The sequence below is a fragment of the Myiozetetes cayanensis genome, unplaced genomic scaffold, assembly GCF_022539395.1.
Source record: "Myiozetetes cayanensis isolate MyiCay16 unplaced genomic scaffold, myiCay2020 scf6-25, whole genome shotgun sequence".
Classification (NCBI taxonomy): domain Eukaryota; kingdom Metazoa; phylum Chordata; class Aves; order Passeriformes; family Tyrannidae; genus Myiozetetes; species Myiozetetes cayanensis.
In genome coordinates this window covers 33,068,894-33,093,467 of record NW_026087853.1, presented here as the reverse complement: position 1 = coordinate 33,093,467, position 24,574 = coordinate 33,068,894, and the positions used below count along the sequence as shown (strand labels likewise).

At 44.1% G+C, this 24,574-nt stretch overlaps 1 protein-coding gene across 6 annotated transcripts in view; it reads right to left on the bottom strand.

Annotated features, from left to right (window-relative positions):
- Positions 1-24,574, bottom strand: part of SUSD6 (sushi domain containing 6) — a 100,221-nt gene that overhangs the window by 72,870 nt on the left and 2,777 nt on the right. For 3 of the 6 annotated variants that reach the window (XM_050335081.1, XM_050335082.1, XM_050335083.1), the window contains one exon: positions 6,954-7,046. The gene's annotated coding sequence lies outside the window, so the exon portion shown is untranslated. Of the gene's footprint in view, positions 1-6,953; positions 7,047-13,697; positions 13,716-14,095; positions 14,244-24,574 lie in introns of those variants that run through there. The other 3 variants (XM_050335080.1, XM_050335086.1, XM_050335084.1) reach the window with 2 other exon arrangements.

Sequence of the window (24,574 nt, the reverse complement as noted above, 5' to 3'; positions counted from 1 at the left end):
CTCCACAGCCTGACCACCAGGAGCATGGCACTCCAGAGGCCACCACCGACACAGAAGCAGAGACCCTCTCTATGCTTCTTTCTACCTTAACATTTTCCACCTGAAAACTGCATTTCTACATTAAGATTTTGTTTTTCGTTCCAGGTAGCAGCCATGTATTCCCAAGTTTGGTACCTTACCTAGAAGTGAACGACTAAATGAGTAACAACTTCTGTGTCCAGCTACAGTAATGCCAATGCCTGCCACCCTGCCCCATGCAGTACCTAAACTCTTTTCCTCCCTGTGGCCACCCATGCCCTGCACACCTACAGGTTCACTACTTGCCTTGTGCCAGGTGTGGCTGGCACATCCCTACACCACCAGCTAAAAGCTTGGCAACCTTACAGCCACACATTGGGAAAACCACAACATAATGAAGTTGCACACCACAGTACAAGACGTGCAGCAGCCCCGCATTACACCCCATTACACTGTAAACAGTCATTAATTGTGGAAGTGAATCCACAAATAATTTTTACTCAATGAGCTTTTGCTTCTGTACTTTAGATATTTTAGTTCTTCTTGTTCCAGAAGACATCAAAAAAGCTCATCTTTAGTTACAGAGAACTACCTATAGAACACTGACAAGTTATTAAGTCCAAGTTTCCCCTCCCCAGCAATGTCTTCTTCACAGAAAGACCAAGGAGAAAGAATGGGACTTAAGCTTTTAATACCAATACAAAGCTAACTGGATTGAATTTGGAATGTACCTAAAACTTTTTGTGCCAAACACAGCCTAAAGGCAAAAACCTATGGCCAAATAATTCTTCCTCACAGAAGCTAAGCAACAATCTCATTTCAAGAACTAGTTCCTGGACACCAGGAGACTGGTAGATTGTTTCAAGATCTGTCTTCCCAAATGTACTCAGATCATCAACTTCTTAAGAGTAGCTTCACATAAAAGAAACAGGTTAGTTCAATTTTAATTAGTTACATTTTTATGTGCTTCCCACACACACACACATTCCTCCATGGCATGTTACTGGCCTCTGACTGCAGTTTGTGTCCTCACCTGGGAGCACCACCTAGCACACTACAGATTCCATCTCAGTTACAGACAAATGCATACTGAGGAAACTGATCCACCCTCAAAAATTGCACTAATATTGGTGTGCAAGAATTCACAGGTGATGAAAACAAGCTTATCTAGTTTACTGCGCCATTTCCTGCAGATGCTTTGATAGGCAGAAAGCTCGCAACAACTACACAACATTCAAAGCACTACACAAAGCTTACATTAATGCTGCCTACACTAATCACCTTTCTCAACCTCCTGTTTTTTTCCTGAGAGGCTAATAGAACCCCAGCCTCCAGAGCTGTCAGTCTCTGTTCTCACAGGCAGTGCAAGTCAAACATCTTTCTCAGTATCCAACTCATGGGTAGCAGGCACAAGTATGACACTCGTCGAGGGATTCCACACACTCTGGGTGCAATAGTCTTCTTTTTCCTCCCTTCGTCAAAAAGGGGAGAGGATCTCTGCAGTAGTCTTTTAGACATCAGGTACAGAGGGTGTAACAGCAATCACCCTTACAAGTCCAAGTCTGAAGTAACTCTACTGAATTCATAGGATCATCGCAGTATACTAGTATTTTAAGTAGGCTTTTTTAAGCTGGCTTAATACATCTTATTGGCTCCTCCTGAACCTCACCTACATCCAAAAATTTTTTTCAATTTGAGAAACAGTCTGCCTTCTACACGTAAGAGAAAATTCTACCATTATCATGTACATTTTTGGCTCCATATCCAAGAGGGTGACAGAGAAGAACTTAGACAAGCAAGACTAAGATAATTGTGAGTCCTACTGGAAAAATATCTAGATAAAATTTATTGATTTTACACTTAATATTTATCTTCATGGTGTAAAAGACAAAAACCTGCCACTGTTACTGTACCCATGCAATAAAGTTCACCACTCATGGGAATTAAACAAATTGAAAAGTCAGTGGGAGGTGCCAAAAGTAGAAAGAGGGTGCAAAACTCCCCTACATACTGGGAGCCTGTTAAACAATTGGCACGAGAAACCAAAATCAATGTTGGCATAAAAAACCAAAATCAATGTATGCCTGACACAGCAGGAATCGGTTATGCTGCAACTAAATGCACAATGCAGGAGGACTATAAAACACCAGCTTGCTTTACCATGTACAGTTGCTTGTCACCAAGTACCTCAGAGAAAAAAAAATTAATCTTATTACGTCTCAAATTCAGCTATGCTTGTCTGGAGCAATGCTTGGAGAGGCTGCAGCCTGCTCATCATTCTGTAAAAAGCAGTATTTCTGACTCAAGTCCTCACTTTGCCAGCACCAACCAACATACCAGTACACAGCTGGAGATGGTGGAACAGGTACACATGTCAACCAAGGTAACAGAGATCAACTTACAAGGGGTAACCAGGACTATTTTCTCAGCCATACTGCCAGAGGTCAGAAATCTATTGGTACCAACTCTAAACATTCAGTCACTCAAATGCTTCAATTTCTTCCAACTTCATTATTCAGGCCCTTCCAAAACTCCTGAAAGTACAATACACATATCCTTTCCCAGCTTCCCGTGCTGCCTCACACTTCATGAAAGGCATCCTGCTTCTAGATTAAAAATTAAAAAAAAACACAACACAAATCATTCTGAAAAATCTAGATTTTTCTGTGAATCATTTAAAACTTAAAGAAGTACTGACAGATTCCAACCTATACTGCAACAAGGCTATCTTCAGGTGACATACCTCTCAAACAGTAGATCTGACGTAGCAAATTCTTTTTCAGATGAATATTTCATACTGATGGGTTCAACCCAGGCTCTCGCTGCCATAAAACTGCCACTCTACCTGCCCCAGAACTAAGTTACCTATCAACAGTTCTAATGCCCACCACAAATAGATGCCTTTTCTTGCTACTCTTAAACCAGATTTGTTTAACTACAGAAGACTACTTTCTGTCATGAACTGCAGAGTCCTTCCTGTTAGAAAGGCAAAGAGAAGTGAGGACTTCAGCACATGTGATAGCATACCAGTTATACTGCCAATTTCCTTAAACAGACACTGTTTGCCAAGGACATAGGCAACACCCTTTCCCACAAGCATGCCTTCATTTTCATCTGAAGGATCCATCATTGTAAAGAAGAAATACCTCAATCTATACATTCCAGTTGAACCCAGCTTGGGTCACTGGAACATATGTTTTAGGAGCATATGGTCAGTGCATGATCCTCTACTACAGTCACAGGGAAAATAACACTCAAGTAGTGCTGGATTCCAACCCGCCCTCCAAGGTTAGGTGAGATATCTGATCACCTACTAATCTGACACAAGCACTCCCCAAGATGCTCAGGTCTACCTGTAAGCACAACTGGCTGTTAAGGTAACCGAGTCAGAAGGGAATCAGCCACAGTGCACAAGGCTATGTGGCGGGAGGGGGTAGGGAAGAATCTCTTCCCCTCACACACAGCAAATGGTTTGTCACGTCAAAAGTCAAAGAGCTTTTTTGTAATACGTTAGTTGATGACTAAGCTATGCTAATCAAAACTCTGTCTTCACAATAAGGGATAAATACAAATGAAAAACTAAAATTAACAAGTGTCCATTCCACAAAATGTTGGGGGGGAGGTGGGAAGAAGTGATTGTCATCACTTAAATGAAACAATATATTATCTCCAGGACATGGTGGCTGCTGAAAACCTATATTCCTTCCTCTCTACCAGAGATTAAACGAAAGACTCACAAGAGCTAAGCTGGTCTACAAGTTACTTTAAATGAAACACCAAAATTCCCCACTAAAAACCCAAACTACTGTCACACCACAACACCTCAGGTCATACACAAAGAAATAGGCAGAAGTTGTTCCCTCTGGCCTCCTACCAGTGGACAAGAAAGAAAGTATTTGCAGAGAAAAAAAAAATCCATTTTAAATATTCTAAACCATTTCCTTAATTTTTAATATCAAAAGTGCCATATGTCTCTGGAGTTTGAAAAGGATATACCACCCTGGACCAAAAAAAACCCCCAAACTCAAAAAACCACTACAAAACTAAGAAAGTAAAAGCATATGATATATGTGAAGGGATGCAGGTAAATGCTGGCTAACCCCAGAGCAGATACCACTGCTACAAGCACTTGGGATTTAGGCCTTCCACACTGCAAATGGTTCAATCAGGCAAGCGAAAAAAGCATTCAAAGCTTTACGAGGAAGCTTTGCACGGGAGCCATTCAGAAATGCTTCTGCCATCTTCCTTCTGTTTTCACTTCACAGGATTAAAATAACAGGGGAGAAGAATCCCATGTTCTCTACTGCTACTTGTTGCAGGCTCTCTCACACACACATTTCGCTATGATTGTTCCAAACCACAGAAGATGATCAGGACGTTGAAAAGCGATAGAATATGATAACTAAGTACAGGGCACCCATTTGCAGGAAATGCCCTGCATAACCAAATCAGGGTAGAGAACAGATAAAACCAACACCACCTACATCTTTCTTTTATTTTCAGGTCATGAGAGCAGTTTTTACTCTGAAAATGAGCATTTCTGGGATTTAACATTTGTTGGGTTAATAGTGCTAGGCAAAGGCACTTACGCCTAGCCCATAATTTTACCCACATAAAATGTGTCACATTGCATCTGGTAGTGATGTCTTTTCAGGATATTGTCAACAGAATCAACCTTAAAAAACACAGGAACTATTAGAAAGTGCTGATAAATCCCTTCCTACAGCTAATGTTTTCACACAGGTTCACATCAAGAAGCTACACTGGATTACCTTTGAAATGCACACTCCCCATCTGTGCACAGTCACTAGCAAAAACCACTTCAAGTCAGTCTCCTCAGATGAGCATCTTCTGATGGAGCCTTACTCTCTCCACACCATTACCTTTTTGCATACATTTTTGAGCTCAGTTTATTTAGACATACTATATGTTTACATAGGTAAAAATTGTGCTGTTTGCAAAGAGATTAGCTTTTTATATTATCACTGTTTTTCACAATTCTGCATTAGGAAAAAACACTCTCCATCAAAATGAAACATGAGAGCACTGTGCCAATACATATATGCTAGCTGCAGAGACACAGTCTCTGTCTTCTAGGGAAGATCTTTAAGTTGTCTAAATCCCTCCTATCCCTCTATTCTGTACTGATACCAAAGAGGGACTCAAACCACCCTGCATAGAGAATAACCCTTAATGAAAGACGGCAAACTCCTTACAAATTCATCAGAAGACCAGATCAGCCAGACCCAGGACAGATTATCCACAGGAGATTGCCACCATCTATCCTCAGAGAGCCCACTATCACAAACCACACTGCTATATTAGCACACCTGCTTTTAGAAGGACAAGGATGAGCTTCTCATCAGCTTCTTACTGCTAAGAGAAGGCTAAAGAGGCTAACTCAGAACACTTCTTCCCTTCTCTTCTTGATCTGCATGACATTTTTTAACAGCTTTGTCTGATGCAAGCATTTCACATCAGACCTAATCATATTTTCACCACCACCTCTTCCCCACAGTCACACAAGATTTAGTGAAGAGGAACTATTTTTTGTTATATCACACGCAGAGTCATATTTCACTACACACCTAAGCTTCAAGCTCATCTCCCTGCTGCTGTGCAGATTATCTTTATACTAAGAACAGATCATCTGCATAAATCAAAACAATATGTAGGTTGCACACACCCTAGGAAATTTACAGAGCTCTTTAGGCTAGTGATCAGAAGTTGGTCTCTTAAGGAGTTCTCAAAAGCATCTGAGAAGCAATATTTCTTTGCTTTGGCCAAGAAGAGACAGAATGAAAAATCACTTCTAATTTTCAGTGACATGTCCCAACATGTACCAAAAGATGCCACTATATTCAAGTCCAACGTGTCTTGCATCAACAGAAAATTGGGGGGTTTACGTAATGATACAAAAAATAAACACACACAGAGCCACCAAGATATCTATTAAACTGAAGTGTACAAATACCACCCAGGAGCACTCAAAAAAAAAAAAATCTCAAAATATTTAAATTATCATTCCTAAGGAGACCCTCTTAAAATTAGAGCCTTTGCACTCAAGGTAGCAGTTACAGAAAACAAGGCCAAGAGGTGGGTATAGGAAAAAGAGAGGTAGCAAAGGAGCTTAATGCCTTATCACTGCTAGAGGGATCTGAGGGGAACAGGGCGTAGTCAGAAGAATTATCCCTATCTTGATTAGCATCAGAACAAAGGCTCACATTAGTTTGTCAGCACTAGGACTCCCCCAGAGCAGTGGATAATAACTTCTTTTAAAGCATTAAAGGGATTTCCTCCCCACTTCACCCCCCTCCAATCTACATCCCTTCTCTAAAGGAGGATGAGGTCCAAAACTTCTTCTGTTTAATTCTCTGGAAAACATATATGGGTTATTTTTTTTTTCTCACAACTAAAACATAAAGTACACAAATAAGATCCCTCTGTGATAGGTTTTAAAAGGTAACATTTGGGAGCAGGTATGGGAAAAAAAATCAAATCAAAACAAAACCTATTTTCTGTTCAAGAGAAAAGGTCAGATACTACAGGTGACTTATCATGCATGCTTAACTCTGGAAGGCAGGGAGGACTTCAACAGTTTCTACAGCTAAACCAGGGAGACGTAAGGGAGCGAAGAATACAAGGAAAAAACCCACAACTTGTTGTATCTGACCACCACAAAACCCAGGCTAACAGAGGTGTCAGGAAAAATACTAACACATGGCTAAAAAGGAGTCAGACCCTGAGTCCATTTTAGAATACTTCCTGTTTCGAAAGCTAGTGATGCTAACAAGTAGCTGTCTCGCTGTAGGAGAACAAGGAAGGCAGCACATTCTGACACTAGTTTACAGAAGAGTCATGGCATTTGGACAAAATGCAGGTTTAAAAAGCAAAGACTCAGGAAAAACAAAGTAACACATCAGCTTTCATCTTACCTGGTGTTGACACAGGCTGGCATCCAACGGTTGTCAAGTTAGCGAGATTAAACTGATGATTCAGTGAGGACAGGTTGATTCACACACCTAGGACTGCACAAAAAGAGTAAGTATTAGCTGTGAATATATAGGGGTGAGAATGGACTCTCATGTAAAAGAGTAGAAGGCTTGAGGGGTAGAAGTAGCTCTACTGTTTTTAGGACACAGGCACACAGCTGTGCTTCAGGTACAGACATTACCCACGAAATTCAGACCTGGGTCTGAGATATACTGCACAAGTTACTCAGAATCAAAGAATATGCAAACTACCCTCTCATATTCCATTTAAAACTCTCAAGTATAAGAGAACAGTTTCAAGCATAGCAGAGAGTGTTACCAAAATAATTTTTCAGCAGCACTCAAGCTTTGTTGTTGGGTTTTTTTACAATGGGACAGAAATTCCCCAAAAGTTACCTAAAATACACACATTAACACCACATCAAGCCCAGCCATCAGATACACACACATATCAGAGATTCCAATACTGCATACTTCCTGAATAAGTATAGGAGAAAGGAAATTTATTTCTACAATGCCAAATTTATGGGTATGTTTTATTGTCTTATCACCCCACACATCCTCTTGATTCAGCATTAGTACTAAAAATTACAGTGCTTAAAAAGTATTCAATAAGGTAACCTCCTCCATTTCAGAAAGTACAGCAAACTGAAAACTGGGCAAACGGGTCATCCAAGTGAAAGTAAAAGCCATGCAGCTGAAAGGAATTTTTGTCCAGCCTGCTTAAAGATATCCTTTGTTGCTAAACATTTCATTGTCACACTTAAATGTCAGCGTTTAAAGTCTCAGACCCGTGCAAGCCCTGCAAGACAGGAAACCAGAAACAGACTTGAGATGAAGGTTCTCACAGCTAATGAAATGAAAAGTAAACCTAGCAAACTGCTCTTTCTATCTCTCACATGCTTACCCGAAGACACAACCCCTCATCTTACAACCTTGCTGTCCATATCCATGAAGTGTATAACAGATCTCTGTTAGTAAGCCTGTATAGTTTTGTAGTTTACTCATATACCAGGGCAAAGCCTGCAATGAGTCTCCAGCACACTTTCATTGCACATCACAGAACCAGTTTGCAGCATTTCAGGATCACACAGTTCTTTGCAATAAGGCTTTAGCCTTATAAAGACACTACTCAATTTTCCTAAGGGGAAAACAGGAGCCTCCTTCTCCTGAAGCAAGCAGCATGCCCTTTTCAGGCTTCCAAAAGGAGTGAGGGGCCCTTGGAGAGAAGCTGACTTTAAAGCTTTCAGGATGATCACACATATGGCCACTGGCTCACCAGCGGCATATGCGGCAGCAGATGGAGAAGTGAAGGTTTCATACCCTCTGAGCAATGCTCTGCAATTTTGACACTTCTCTTGAAAAGCAGAGGTGTCAATCACCCTTCCAGGCTGGTGTTCTGGCACAGGAGGGATTCTCCTCAATCTGAGTACCAACACCAAAGGTTAACCTACACAGGATATTTTAGAGGCAGTTTCTGGCTTAGCCTTCAAATATAATGAATCCACATACAGCAGAGAGTGATCAATTACTGTTAAGTTTTCTTCACTGCAAATCAGCTAGCTTTTGGCTCATCAGAGAGCAACACACATACAGTATGCATCCTTTCCTTTAAAGGGGGCAGCAGGGAAGGTGTTTTAATTAATATCAGAACACCTTACTAGGTCTAATAAATAAAATGCCTTTTGAAAGTGATCAGCACAAATGGGCTCTAATATCCAAAGAAGATTCTGGCACATCCCCCAGTACAATTGTATTAGTGTGAGCTGCTCTAGTATATCATCCTTGAAGACTTTTAGAAAGTTACATACAGAGAAGAGAAAACCCAAACAGCTTAAATAGGTCAGAGACATTCAAACATTTCACTAATTTATATGTTTAACACTGCGCATACAAACTACAGGTCCCCTCAAAGCAGTCTCTAACAGCTACTATTACAATACAATTCGCAAGTTTAGATATTGAAAGATCAGTATTTCTACATAGAGCAAGAACATAATTCTCAAGCTCTCTTAGAGAAGTTGGGGTTTTGGGAAGGGTGTTGTTTGGTTGTTTTTGAAAGCCTGATTTATCAACAGGATTTCTCTCTTAAAACTTATTCTCCCCTGAAAGTCCTGCAGAAAGAGATTCTAATACACCAACATAACTTCTTTTCTCTCTTCATTCCCAAATAAGATGAAAATTTGGTTTTGATCAGAGATTCTTTCAATTCCCTCTCATTTTATTACAAAATCCCATTAAATCAATGCAGAGGAAAAAAAAAAAAAAAAAACAGGAACAGCAGCAAACCACAGCAACATTTAATTATAAGCTAGAAGGAAAATCAGTTGAGGAAAAATGTAAACAGTTTTAAAGTTTTCAAAATGGTTCTGGCGCTTTTAAAGAGTAAGCTAAGGAAGTTATGGACAGAGACAGAGAGTATTGAAACTGGTGGGCTGCTGAGTCTGAGGTTAAAACGGTGCACATTTCAGCCCTGTGAAGTTCAACCATCTACAAGGAAGTCATTTCTATGGCAAGTACACTGCAAGAATGAAATCCACTCTAGTCTATAGCACAAATATGATGCACTGTTTCATTTGCCACATAAAAGTGATTCCAGAAGCCAGTTTCCCTTTACCCTGCTTTACCAGCTACAAAAGCTGTGCTTTACCTTGCCCACAAGGTTACTGCGGCAGTGGTGATGACCAACCCGTTCCACTCAACACTCACTTATACCAGGAAGCAAATTTACTGCTGGTGGGCTGGTTGCCAGGATCGCAGCTCCCCTCAGGGAATCACCAGAGCGACATGAGACACATCAATCCTTTGCACTGCAGAGAAGGTTCTCAATGTACGCTCCACTTTCAGAGCCTGCCCACTGTTCAACACAGAGAGAAAGATAGAAGCTGGGGGGAAAGGGACAACTCAGGCAGTAGAAAGGAGGTAGGGGCTTTATATCTCTAACTTCTGATCCTGCAGCTCTTCAGTCTGAACTTTCTCAAAAAACTGTCTTGAATTACCACACACAAATATCATCAGTTTAAAACAAATAAGCATACAATAGGCCGTTTTTTCACTGGTCCCTTATTAGCATCCCCAGGCTTAGTCTGAAAATACACTTTGCAGACTGCATCACGTAGCAAGCCATGCGACAGCACTAAGCTTCCTGTGAGAGAGCAGTAGCTGCCACTACTCAGTAACAAAACAGCCAACATACGAATGGCAGGTGAAAACATTTTTTGCTACATACAGAAGCTCACTTCCTGACATTTACAGGAAGCATTTCTACTGGTTAAACTTAAAATCAATTTTTGCAGCTGCTTAAACACGACTTCTAGCAGAGTCAAGGAAAATGCCATCTGCATAAATACACAATAGCAAAGCCAGATGACTTCCACAGATGGACTTACAAAGACATAGTGCTTCACTGAAGTCATCTACCTGTCCCTAGCTAGTAAGCTCTGTGCTGAGGATTAAATTGTTACATCTGAAGTAATTCCATTTCTACCCAGAATAGCTTCATGACAGAGATTAAGCATGTATGATGGCACTTCTAAAGATACAACACTTGTGATGACAACTAGATAAACATAATTATAGACTACCGTATTTTTGGCAAAAGAAATCTGCTATAACCAATACCACAACATGAGCACCTTTGCTATGTATGGGTTAATTTTTCCCTCTTACTGCTTTTGGAAACGCCTTTATGTTTCTATTTACATACTCCTAAAGCAGAATTCTGTTGCCTCTCCTCCCTTCCTCCCAGCCTTTCAGGCAAGTGGGTTGTAGAACCAACTCTGCCAGTAAAAGATGCCTCTCTCCCAGCTAAGCCTGATCAGCTAGGATCAGCTGGTTATAGAAGCCAACAAGTGGCTCAGAGGGCAGGGGAGCTGCGGGGAGTCCCTGTGCCAAGCAGAGTGCACAACACAGCACAGTCTGGGGAACTCTGAAGCAGGGCTTTCAAGCTACTGACCTTTCATGCAGTTATTGGTAGATAACGAACTTCTCCAGGTGCATCTCAGAGTAGAAATAAGAGATGCAACTTCCAAAAGGGAAAAAAAAAAAAAAAAAAGAGAAGACAGCACTGGCCTAACACACTCCCAATATAGAGTCAAACCTTCCTGGACTGACAGAGGCCAGCAACTTACATCTGCTCAGGAAAGCAAAACAAGGAAGAGACCTACGTGGGTGATACAGCAGTAGATGGCTGTGGTGTGAGCAAGTACACTGATAAAAAGCAGAAGTGATGCAACAGGAACAGCCACAGACACCCAAATCTGCAGCTATGAGGTTGCACAGCTGAGGTTAAGACCATTGCAGGCTGCTCTTACTGAGAGTTGAAACAATTTTCCAGGGAGGAGTAAAGGAGCTGAAAACAACCATGATCATAGGACAGAACTAATTTCATCAAAACCACTACACTACTGGCAGGACACACATTTAGTGGCTTCAGTAACCATTGCTCGCTGACTCTCCAGGCAGCTCGTGAGTTCAAGCAGCCATTTCTGTCCACCTTCACAGGCTGCACTAAATATAAACTCCTGATAACTGCGTGGAAATTGTTTCAGTAGAGACAGAATGTGCACTGCTCAACTCAAGGACGTTGGATCCTCCTCAGACTACAGGTGGTCAATTTGCATGACAAGCAGAGAGAGAAGGAGACAGAACCAAAGTCTCTGCTACACTTGTGGTTGGGAAATTTCTGTCTCGAGATCATTACTGTCCCAGACCCATACTTCATTGAATCATCTGTGTATTAAAAAAACCCCAAAACCTTTAAAGGAGGACTATGCAGACACAGGGGTTTTGACTACGACTTGTCTAAGAGGAGGTTATGGCTCCCTTACCATGTGCCACTCTGCCCTATAGTGATCCTCCATTTTGAAATCTAATTAGATTAGGCTGCACGTCTTTCAGGCACATTTCCTTCACCCAGTGGCCCTTAAAGAAACATATCTTCCTACTTTCAGATCGTAGTTTCTTCTCTACTGGTTCATAAAACACTCATTTAAATAACAGGACATGCAAATGTAAGAGGGTAGATGAAACTCAAAACCAAAAAAGAAAAGGAAGTTGTTTTCTTCTCCAAGTTTGCTTACAGAATCACTACCAGAAACAACAAGGAAGTTACAAAAAGACAGAAGTGTGATCTGTAAAGTTGCCAGTGCCACAACTGGCCACTAGATTATAATACTAGAAAGAAGTATTCTCTCTGCGTTGAAATGTACCCCCAAAAAATAGCAGGGTATGAATAGAAGAAAAGGAGGCAGACTTGCAAAGAGATTTATGGCAGACACCTTGAAGAGGTGGATGAAATACACGATAAACTGCAGACACTAAAGACACGATCCTTAAGAGCACTGGCATTTAATATGTAAATTCCCCCTCTGCTTAGGCGTTTTGCCTCCCTTTGATGTGTACTGACAAGTTGAAACTAGAAATGAGAACTGGGAGAGTCCCCTTTCCCCATTATCTCAAATACTTTTCTAAGCAACAATTAAGTTTCTATCACTTTTGCTTCTGTTCAGAGGGGAAAAAAAAAACCCACCAAAAAAACGCCCAAAGTATAAAAAATATTATTAAAGGAGAAAGTCAATGTTTTCCCAGCTCTGATGTAGAATGTAAGCAGCAAACTGGTGCCCGACAGCTATAGTGCAGAGAAGAGAAAGACAAGCTGAACAACAAACAGAGGACAGTAAAGATAATCTGGAAGAGATCCAGATGTGTTGAGCTTAGTCCTATCACATGAAAAATTAAAGAGGTTAAAACCTCCTCTTAAGAACTTTTCTTCCCATTGTTCTGACCACGACTTTCCTGAACAAGCTGCATTGCTCCAGAAACCTCAGGAACTGCGGTGACAATAGATTCCTGCCAAGAGAAGCACCATTACATAATAGAGTTTATGGGAACATGCACAAAAAGCCACTAGGAAGCGCAAACAGACAAGTGCAAAATCCTCTCTGCCCATCAGCTCAGTTTAGCTCTTGACCATTACAAAGACTACTTCAGGATATTTTTAATTTATACATTTACTTCTGCTCACGTCCTTCCACCCAACAAAATCTGCATTACTGTAACTACTACACTGAGATCAAGTCCATTCCCCACAATAACGTAACCCCCTTGAGAATACGCCCACTGGAAACCACTGTATTTGCATTAATATATTTAAAAGAATACTACGAGGATGAAAAATTGTGTCACTATTTCCATTAGTATATTAGAAATAAGAACTATTTATTATGGTATTTTTTCATCCTTTACCCAATTTTAGGAATACTTGGAACAATTACTGCTTTTCAGTTCTGAGAAGCCTAGCGTGCCTAGTTTTGAGTTCCAAGTCCTCCACAGGGGATTTACCATAGCTTTGTTATACGCAGACGTACAGGCTCAGCCTAAGCACTGCACACGTGTAAAAGGCAGCTGCTTGGGAAGCGCTAACCTCTGGCCACTGCTAAAGCACCGTATAGAAAAAATAAACGATGAAATCTTAATAAACACAAAGTTTCTCACGTTAAATCGTCCGCGGCAGTGTCTCCACTAACGCCTTCATCTCAGATACCACTTTCCCTGTGTCTCTCTATGCTCCCATAAGCTCTACTAAAGAAAAGACAGCCGTGAACGCTTATCCGCTATTACTCTCGGGGTTTTTAAACCCTAGAGGTTCACCCCGCGCCAAGAGAATCCACACGTCTAAATACACACTTCAAGATCGCTGACCTCACAGAAAGCCCAGCTCGGCCGCCACCACCGCCCCGCCGCTGCCGTGACACGAGGGAGCCGCAGACACCGCAGGTGACATTATGTAAGGGAGCGGGCCCGGGAAGGGCTCCCGCCGCAGCCCCGAGCGCCGTGCGGGGCCACGGGCCAGGCTCCCCTCGCTCCCCACCCGGGGAAGCGCCGCCGACACCCTCCGCCTCTGCCAGCGCCGAACCCGCCGCCCGGCCCCCGCCCCGCACACGCTCCCCGCTCCCCGGCGGCGGGCCCGGCTCCGCGCCCCGCCGCAGCCAGCCCGCTGCCCCCGCCCCGCCGGTCCCTCGGCGGCGTAGCCCCCGACACGGTGCTGCACGCCGTCCCCCGCGGCGGCTGCTGCTGCTGCTCACCGTGCAGGTGACTCGGCGGGCGGGCTCGGCGGGGCGGCGCTGCCCGGGGGTGCCCGGCGGTGCCCTCAGCTCGGCGGCCGCGCGCCCCGGCCGCCCCGGCGTCTCGCCCGCCCAACGCCCCGGCCGCCGCCGCGCGCCAGGCCCCGCCCCGCCCCGCGCGCCGCCGGGCCGAGCGCTGTGGGCGGGGCAGCTCTTAAAGGGGCCACGCGAGCGGCGCGGCCGGCGGGGGCGCTGCGGGCCGGCCTCGTGCCGCCCGCGGGGGCCGAGCGGGGCGGGGCGGGGCGGGGCGGGGCGGGGCGGGCGCGGCCCGAGGCCGCGGGTCAGCTCTCGCTGCCGCTGGTGACTGACGAGCGGCAGCGGAGCAGAGGAATCCTCGCCGCAAAGAGCGACGGCCGCTGTCGGAGGCCGGCAGGAGCACCGCGAGCCCCCTCCCCTCCCCGCGGGGCGGCGCGGGCGCACGAGCACGTGGCGCTCGCTGCCGGCCCCGCACCGGGGATCAGCGGCGGTGAGCCGAGCCGGAGTGCCCTGTCCGAGCTTCTGCCGCTCTGTGCCGGAGCAGGAGCGGCTCCGCAGCAACAGGGGAGGAGAGCGCTGCACAGCCCGGGCCATTCCCTCTTTGCTGTCAGCCCTTCATCCCCGGGCGCGGGTGCGGCGCACGGTGCGGTGCCCGGTGCCTCTGCCGTGCCGCGGAGCGCACCGGAGCTCGGCCGGCGGAGAGGCTCGGCCATGGGCGCGCTGCCGCGAACACACCACAGCGGCACAGAAGCCATGCCAATGCTCGTGCAGCACCTGCCAGCCCGTCCCTGCTCCTATCCCCCCAGCTCACCTGCTGGCAGACCCTCGTTTCCCCTCCCGGCCGGACCTCGCCGGTGGCAGGCCTGTGGGAGCACAAGCCGTAGCTGTCTCAGTCCTGCTGTGCAGCACCAGCAGAGCCAGGGTGTTGGCTGGAAGGTCTAAGGCTGGGCTGTTGCAGGAGGTCGCACGCTCACAGGGCTTTAGTACACGCAGGTGTAGGGGATGTTCTACACCTTCTTGCCGCCTCCTCTCTCTTCATCTGCTATTTACAGCCTCTCTTAAGACAACACTTCTGTATCCAGCAGTGCACTCAGGGAATCAAGAGGGATTCCTTTCTTAGCTTTCGTTTCTGTTCCTTGAATTAATACTTAACCTTCTATAGATCTGCTACATTATTCATATTTTGCTGTGGAGAGTGAGCTGTGCTCCCTCTTACATGGAGCAGGAAGCATATATAGCTCTACTGGAGAGGTGGAAGGAAGCTTACTTTTCCTACTTTTCTGCAATAGCACAGTGATCATTCATAATAAAAGCCCATAATAGGTTAAAGCTTACCAATGGCTTACCATCACTTCATCAGATGTAGGAGATGAATATGGTACATCACAAAACATTCCCTATTAATGCTGCCCTTGTAAGCACTTCAAAACTAAAAAGCAGGAAAAAACTACATCATCATCCGGAAAACATGCCTGAAGGCAGGAAGGAAGAGAGTGGGAGCTAGAGCTGCACACAAACCTGCTGATTCACACAGCTGCTCTTTTTGTGAAATCTCGGATGCAGGCCAGTATTTTCACTCTGTCCCTTCCACCTTTGCATTTTGTTGTGGTTTGACCAGTTAGTGCAGCTGTCCTGGACCTGGAGGAACAGTTCAGAAACCTTTGTACCTCTGAAAGAAAAGAGCTGCGAGGAGGCTGCCACACTGCTCCCTCTGCTCATGTCATTAAATGAATACAGAAAGGCGCAACTCCTTGCAAATTCTCACTAAAATGACCTCTCACTAAGGGCTGGTTCATCAAATTTTTAGGTTCAACCAGCTAATGTTTTTAAACATTTAGAGGTTTGATTTCTGTACTATGCTTTGTTTCCTTAATTCTCATTCATTCACATATTTCTTTTTATAACTATATCAAACCATAATTAAAAACACTATGCTCTTCTTTGAGGCCTCAGAGATACACTAATACGATGGGGCTTTTTTTTTTTTTTTTAATCATAGAATCACAGAAATCAGCATTTACAGACTATCTTTTATGTCCAAAGTATCACACAGACATTAACTACTGCCTCTTACGTGGGATTTGGCATACTGCATCAGACTACCAGCCTTTCTAATCCTGTTACCAGCAATAGCCAACCACCAGTGCTTCAGAGGAAGCAAATGCCACTAACTGCCTGCAAAACAGTTACAACTCTCTTTCAGCCCAGTGCTTATGACCTACTAATTCCATTCTTGTCAGGCTCCAGGTTCTGGACAGGGAGGTGATACATTTTACCTTTATTACAAGTGTCAGTAAAGGAAGATCAGGAGCTGCCACCATCAGAGTGCCTCTCCCAAAGGTACAAAGCATAAGGTCTCAACCCAAGGTATTTTGGCACAATTTTCCTGATGTTCACTTTCAGGTTGCTTGAATAGAAATTAAAATATCAATTGAAACATTTCATTTTGGGTAGCAGAAATTTTAAAGCATGAAAGCTGCCAGAATTCACTAGAAGGTCAAAGCATGCTTATTTTGTGCAGCCCCATCTGATTCAACGATTAGTTTCTCATCTGATGGTTATGGATGTTACTTTTACTCCACAGAAGAAGTATTACTATCATATAATCTTAACCCATCAGTACACTTCTTCCTGGTGGAGACACTGATGGGATTTGGTCAGACTCACCGGCACGGGGCTGGGGAAAAGGGCAGCTCATATATGGGGGCACTGAGGCACCCCACACCACGTGGGGTGTCTTGCCTTTGTTCCTTTGGCAAACCTAGCAGTGGAGGCTGGGCTGGAGAACACACGTTTTACAGCAACATAAAGCATTTCTCATATTTTTGCAAATGCACAGTGTTCTGCACACCTTGATAGACCCCACAGGGACAGTTGCTGCCTTCCAGATCCAGACCTGCCATTGGATTATTCAGATAAAAGAAACATATTTTTAATCCCAGACATGAAATTTTTATCGTGTCCTTCAAACTGCTGGAAGCACTTCACATCCTGTGAAAACAAATGGTACCTTTCACCCTCCTGCACACACCTGTCCACCCCTTCCATCCCATGATGAACTTTACAGGTTATCAATGTCTATTCAGGACATATCTCACATGACCCCAATTTCAAGGTAATTTAACTCCTGAGAAAAGCCACAGATAAAATATGATTCCTGATGGTAGTGCTCAGCTGGAAAAGGTCTCATGACAGTCCAAGCACTATCAGAGGAGAAAAAACATAGCCTAAGATATAATGTTACCTCAGGCTGTCACACAACCCATCCTTGGCCATGAGCCCTGGCAATGTTACCATGCTGTGCTACGTCCTCCTCCCCAGCACTGTGTGTTCCTGCAGACAAGGAGGGAGTGCTGTACCTGCCCCATGTCATTTGCTCCCTCCTCCACATTGCTGCCCAGCCAGCAAACCAGAAGACTGAGACAGTTTCACTCTAAGGACAAGCTGCTACACAGACACTTCAGCTCCCAGCTCAGTCACTAAAGACTTTTTGGTTTCAGAGGACTCTTTCACAAATGTTTTCTTCTCAGGAAGTGAGTTCTTACTGTTAAAATGCAGGAGAGCTACTCACATTTGGCTGCTTCCATCGATGCCCCGACCCCACCTGACCCCACCCCTCTCCTGGCCCTGGAAAGCTGGTAGCTTCACACCAGAGGTGGGAATCACACCAGAGCAGGTGGCATCACACCAGTGATGCCTTTTGTTCCTCAGAGCTGGCAACATGCCAGGCATGATTCTAGCAAATAGCATCTCCCACTTGGGCATACGTGACAGCCATGCACACTATTGCTCCTCTGCCTTCTTGCTGGTAACACCTCTGTAATCTATTCACTGACAACTTGCTAGAAATGGGGTTTGTGCAGGAGTAAATCAATTTTTAAATGCTTCCAAAATCCCCTCAGCCCATTAGCCTACCATTGAGTTTATCTCTCCTGTTTTGCTTTGGTTTTTTTCCCATTTCCTTCCAGACACATCTCCTGTTCTGCTAACCCTTGGTTACACTTCCAGGATTATACACTGGAACCCATGCACATTTTTCATGTTTAGCAGAGCATTACTCATTTATTAATATTCAGAGTAGATGTAAATTGAGCAGCTCATCTCCAAAAGACTGCTGAAGCAACATGGAAAAAACAATAACAAAAGAGAAATCCTGGCACACCATCCACCCTCCTACCTTGCTGGAGCATTCAAGTTCATCGCCTGCTACTGAAGGACAGGTAAGGCTAAACCAGGCTATGAGCATCATCCTTGCCATGACATTTCTCTTCTCAGAGTACCGCAAATATTCACTGCACTAGGAGACTTTTCCTTTCTGTGACTTGAAATGCAACACGCATTGTTGTGGAGCAGCCGCCAGGGCTCTCATGCCATCATGGGAGACAAAAGACTCAGCTCACAACTTGGAGTTTATGGGGATTTGGGGCTTGAAGCTGTGCAACATTTGTTCTGTACTTATAGGCCTCTACCAGAGAAGCTCAAAAAAAATCATCTCCTGGAAACTACCCAGAGCTTTTCTCTCTCAGGGAAACAAATGAGGCCTTAATTAATTTTCTTTCAAATACAGCAAATTGACTTCTGCTCCAGTTGTGCTAGATTCAAGCCACACAGCACAATGGTATTAATTCCACTTCACTTAAGGGCTAAATATTCAGAGCAAGGAAAAGGGAGTTTCCTGTAGGTCTTCTCATGTTGAAGTCAACAACCAAACCACCCTGGTTTTCACAGGACTGGTTTCTTCACTGTCTGCATTTCTGAGGTTGACTGTGACATGCCCCTGGATTAGCACACAAAATGCAGGATATATGAAAGGCACCAGCTAGGCAAGTTGCCTGGTCCTTTGCATATTTTTAAAGGTCTGCCACATCCTGCCTCAAATTTCATTTCATAGGCTCAAAGATAGAAGCACGGTTAGTGTCCTGTCCTAAGGCTACCTTACTGGTTCGCTGATCATCCTAACTAGCCCTGTTGTCTCAATCTCAGTCTAATCTTTCTTAACACCAGAGTTTTGCCTTCAGGATTTCCCAACACTATAATATACACAGTGTTCTAGACAGGGTATCCTCAGTACCTTGGTTGCACTCCCTCACCTCTACCAGAGATAGTCTGCCCAATAATCCAGATCACATTTGCCTTCTTAGCATTTGCTTCCTTTGGGTAGCTCAGAGCTGCCCTACAATCAGCATTTACCCCATATCCAAGAGAACTGCATCCAATCCTAGCAGAACAATTTGCCTGGGCACACTGACACTGTGCAGCAGACATTCTGCACGGGTATCTCACCATGGTGTTCTTCAGTGCCATGGACCTGTACTAGCATCAGCTCATGAACCTCATCCCTGTGCTCTGCTAAAAACCATGAGAGTTGGAAAGAAAAAATTGTACAACAAAACTCAAATCACTGAGTCCAGTGAGACTGTTAGTTCAAGCAGAGAAACTGCGGGACCTGACCTATATATGCATATATAGGAAATACCAATTCTACAAAACTTATTGTTATGGAAATTATCCATCCTGCCCCCTTTAGTATGTTCAGTGATACAGTAGCTGTATCATGGCCTATATGCTACAGTAAAGAGGTACGGGGACCCCCTCTAGCTTGTCTGTGGGATTCTGTTTCAAAGAAGATGAAGAACAAGATCTCTTTCACCATAAAATCCTGTGATCAATTTAAATTACTTTCCAACCATCTTGAGATCCTCCTGCTGCCCAGTTTATCTAATATATTCAATATACTGCTTCATTATCACATTGGCTATGCATTGGTTAGGGGGGGTGCTATTATTCCTCTTCACAGATGGAAGCGGGAGTCGCAGATCCCGTAGATATCCACTCATATAATTTATTTAGTAACAAAGTGACAGAGCAAAGAACTGAAACTATTCCTGTCTAACACCCATCATACTCAACCCTTCTTTCTCTCCAACGACAATTTCATGTTCCAGGATTTCCCGAAAAGCAGACTGATTTAGTAGCAGCTTCTCCTCTGTCAACTCTGAAAATTAAATTAAGAGTAAGGCATCTCTTGATTTATTCTTCAAAATTAAGGTATCTCTAGAAATCTTTCTATTACGCAGTAGGTTTTTGTTACAGGGCATTTGTTAACTTCTCAGATTCTCATCTGTTCTTTCCACATGATTTTGTATTGTTTGGCTACATGCAGTGACTCTGTACACCTCAAGGAAGCTGCAAAACTTCATTTTCTTTATATAAAACTCAGCCCTCTTCAAGTTGCAAAGCTGCATATTAAAACTACTGTCTGCTGACTTTCATATTTTCTGAGGCAACATCTGGCATAAAAACTGATTGCAAATATGATCAGAGTTAGCAAGATTTTCTTCCAGCAGTCTTCCAGCTGGCTTTATTCCCAGATATCAGCCCAATGGAAAAGAAAAACCTATTTGGCAGTGTCTCCAGCTGCAGTTTTTCATTCTTCAGGTAGAACAGTTTCCAGTCCTAGGGACCTTTTGTGGATGTGGAATTCAGATGACGGAGTCTGAACTGCACTGGAACTGATATGGCCTCTGGGGTTCTGGACAGATTCTCTCTGATGCCTAAATAATTCAGAACCCCAGCTCGTGCTGTAGAAGAATAATAGAGTTTATCCCCTCCAAAGTCTAGGTATAATTCAAGGAATACAAATGTAATCCTGTCATTATGAGTAGTAGGCTTCAGCTTCAGACATTCACCCGTAATTAAGCAGAATTATTCATAAAGGGCTGTAGCTGCAGTTAAGGCAGAGTTGGTCGCTCAGATTGTTAAACCGTTCAAACAGCAGGGACAACTCAGCCTTGGGCAACCGTCTCGCTGGACTTAATGTGGGTGAGTGATGTGACTCTGCCCATGTACGTTCAGTCTGCCTCCAAGAGTCGGATATTTGTCTTTCAGTTCCCCTGAATTCAGGAAGCAGGCAGGTTTAACACCTCTCTGCCCTTCTCCTCAGGCCATGATAGACGCCAATGCAGGCTGAGTGCAAAGCTCTCACATAGCTCTTATACACTCCATAAGCATGGGTGTATGGATAACAAAACAAGGGTCCAACTCCGATTCCTGACTCCTCTCTCAATGCTCCCTACTGCGCGTCACTCCCAGATGACAGCAGAAGCAAACAGCAAATCTCTTCCTTCTGTCAGCCAGCTCCTTGGCACAGCACCACCAGGCAAAACCAAGTACACTCTAGGAAAGGAAAAGTAGCTCATATTTAGACCGGACCATTAAATACTATATTCTAAAATATTACATTCTGATGTGTCTTCTGGTAGGGGAAGGAAGAGTGATATGAGATTTTTGCTGTTCTAAAAATACCTAACTGATAAAATCCAAGCAATGGTGAAGGTAGAAATCATACAAAAAGAAAGAATCTTAGTATTCAGCTAATAAACACCTCAGATTAGTTAAAACTAAAATAATTTAAAATCTCCAGTCTTAATCTGACAGTTTGTTCTGTTTGATTGCAATTTGCATTTTACTTCCCCTGAAGAGCATCACCAGCAATGTCATATTTCCCACTGTTCTTCAATAGCTTCATGTTGTGATTTCCAGGCTGTGCTAGAATAAATAGCGCAGCTTGGAAACTGAAGCAGCATGCAAGACTGATCATTTGCTCAAAACCAACAGTTTCCAAGTAAATGAATGGAATGTAATTGCATTTCAGCTTCAGCTTGAAAATGTAACCAGCATTAGGATGTAATCTTCCTGTTGAGTTTACATTCAATGGCACTTGCTTATTAGAGACTTTTCTGGGTCACCGCACTATTTGTATATGGATGGGAGTTCATGGACATGTAATCTGTAGTCCTGCATGGATCACTCCATTGGTATACTCTGACCTCTCATACAACAAAGGCATCCTCGTACTAATTTTAGGTATTCGTTTACCTCATCTTAAGTTTGCTCTATGCCCTTGGAGCCAAATCTATCACCATGTGCAAGGACTCCATAAGTCCTCATGACCCATGAGCTCTCTATAAAAAGCCAAGCCTGACCAGAAGAACTGAGTGCGTCAGGCTCAACAGCCACATCTGGGGTTTGGGCCAAAATATGCCAGTATTCTGATTTCTCCAGAAATAACCACTGGCAACAGAATATCCCCAGAAGCAGATTAAATCTTCTCTCACATCTATACTTGTTTCCATGGAAATATGCAGTGACAAGGTTTTTCCCCTCATGTTCTCTGCCAACCTACCACATTTTTTTTCAAACAGCCTTGGTAACTGAATAGGTTTTCCCAAATACGAGAGAGCTGTTCAGTCTGACCCCAAGAGAGCACCATGCAGCAACACTGCTTCCAGTCCTTAATACAGAGAGAGACAACTCTTTGCAAATCCTTTCAACTAGGGACCAGCAAAACCTTTTCATTACTCAAGACTAACTGGTTTTGATGAGACAGTAAACACCATACACTATGGTGTTAGCCAGTAAGACGAACACAAATAACAACTCACTGTCAGCACACTGGCCCTAGACTCCAGCTTTATATTAGAGTGAAGGATATAGTATTTGTAGTGCAAGTCTGTTCCCAGTGGCTGCGAAACATTTGGCTTCTGGCAGCAGCCCTCTGCACTGCCCCTCACCATATGTCACCATCCCCAGCTACCTCCTCATATCTCCTCTCTTCTCTGCTTCCCTGCTCTGTGCATCTGCCTGAGCCAGAAGCTCTATTTCCCTAGAGACTCACATGAAGTGGCTGAGACCCAGCCACAGATGACACATTAAGCAGAGCCTCTGGGCTGTGAGCAGTGGGGACGGTGCCTTGGCTTTGGGCAGTTACTATGAAGTCACTCAGGGTGCTGTTCCTTCATGCAGAGGAGCAGCCCGGATGGGGGCTGCAGAGCAGCACCTATGACGCAGGGGAGGAGGGAGGCCTTGCCTCCATCTCCCCAACAGGCAGCCTGTGGCAGCAGGAGAGCAAATGCCCATCCTGATGCCAGTGGAGGAAGGGAAAGCCAGGCAGTGCTAGGAGTGCAGGCAGAGAAGAAACACAGAGTGACAAAGATCAAAGTCAAAGATGTATAAAAGGAGGCAACAGTGAAATCTCACAGAGGAGAACTTTGGCTTTTGTCAGGTTGTTACAGTGACCTTGTGGCAGGCTAGGTTTTGGACCTTGGCCATCAGGCAAGCCCAGTGTGTAAAGTCTAATGGAACTTTGAATTCAGCGTTATCACTTAGCAGGCTGCATAGTCACTCATCTGGATGGGCTGCAGGACTGTAAATAAAGGATTATGGCATGTGACAAGTGGCTGTTCAGAGGGAAGGGACCAAGGGTATAATGGCAATGGGAATCAGTAAGACCGTAGATTGAGTGCCTCAATAAAGTTTTAAACTAGTGCTTAAAACCATCCAGCTGGCAGAAGAAGGTTGTGCTGGAGAGGCTCTGGTGTGTGCTGGGAGAGGTGCAGGAGCTGCATCTGGGCAGGGAAGGGACATGTTTGGGTAGATGCTTGGTGCCTGTACCCCAGCAGCAGCTAGGAAGAGAAGGACACTATGCCTAGGAGACACCAGCAAAAGCTATGTCAGAGGGCTCCTTACTCTCCTCTCCCCAAGGCTGTCACTTTCCCCCTATTCTCAGGGCTCAGGAAGGTGCAGGAATATTCTGGTTCAAAACCAGGAAGAGTCTAAACAAGAGAGAGTAGGCTGAGAGCTTGAGCAGCTAGGTCAGGATCCTCCCAACGACAGTGTAAACACAGCCTGAGACAGAGAGTAGAAAATGCAAATTAGACGAAGGCAGGATTCAACCTGAAAAACAAAAGCTATTTAGCAAGGAGTAATAACTCACTAACTAATGTTCCTCTTGGCAGAGGGGACAAGAGTTCTGGAAAGTCAAACTGTGTTGATCTAACCTTAAGAGAGCTAGAAAATTAGAGAAGGGGACACAAAGAGATTAGTTAGAGAGGAGAAAGGCAACACACAAGCACCAGGACTGTGCACACAGCTACCATGCCGAAGGCAGCACAGAGGGAAGTGCTGGGCAGGAGCCCACTGCTCTGTTCAGGGCTATGGCTACCATGAGAGCCTGACACACTGGGAGGAGATAAGAAAGGTGATAGCTCCTTGTGCAACTACAAAGCATTGATTTGTGATGACAGTATGAGTTCCTTGTCTCTGAGGAGATATGGAAACAGTTTACAAACATTTGTAAGGCATATGCCCAAGCAGGAGGGAGTGCAAATTACTTCCTAGAGAAGATAAAACAAAGAGTGGGAAAACCAAAGCAGAAAGTGACTTACAAGATTTTACCAATGAGCTGCAAAAGGATATGAAATAGCTCTCACAAGAACAGCAGGGAAGAATCCAGGTATGGGCAGTTTTAAATCTGGATGGGAAGAAAGTAATTAATACATGAGCAATGAAAGGTATACAGAAGAATTTGTTGAAGTGATAAAAATATTTCCACCTGCACAATCTGTACTCCCAATTTTCCACTGCCCTGCATTTCTTGCTATCATATAGCAGCAATTCAGAGCA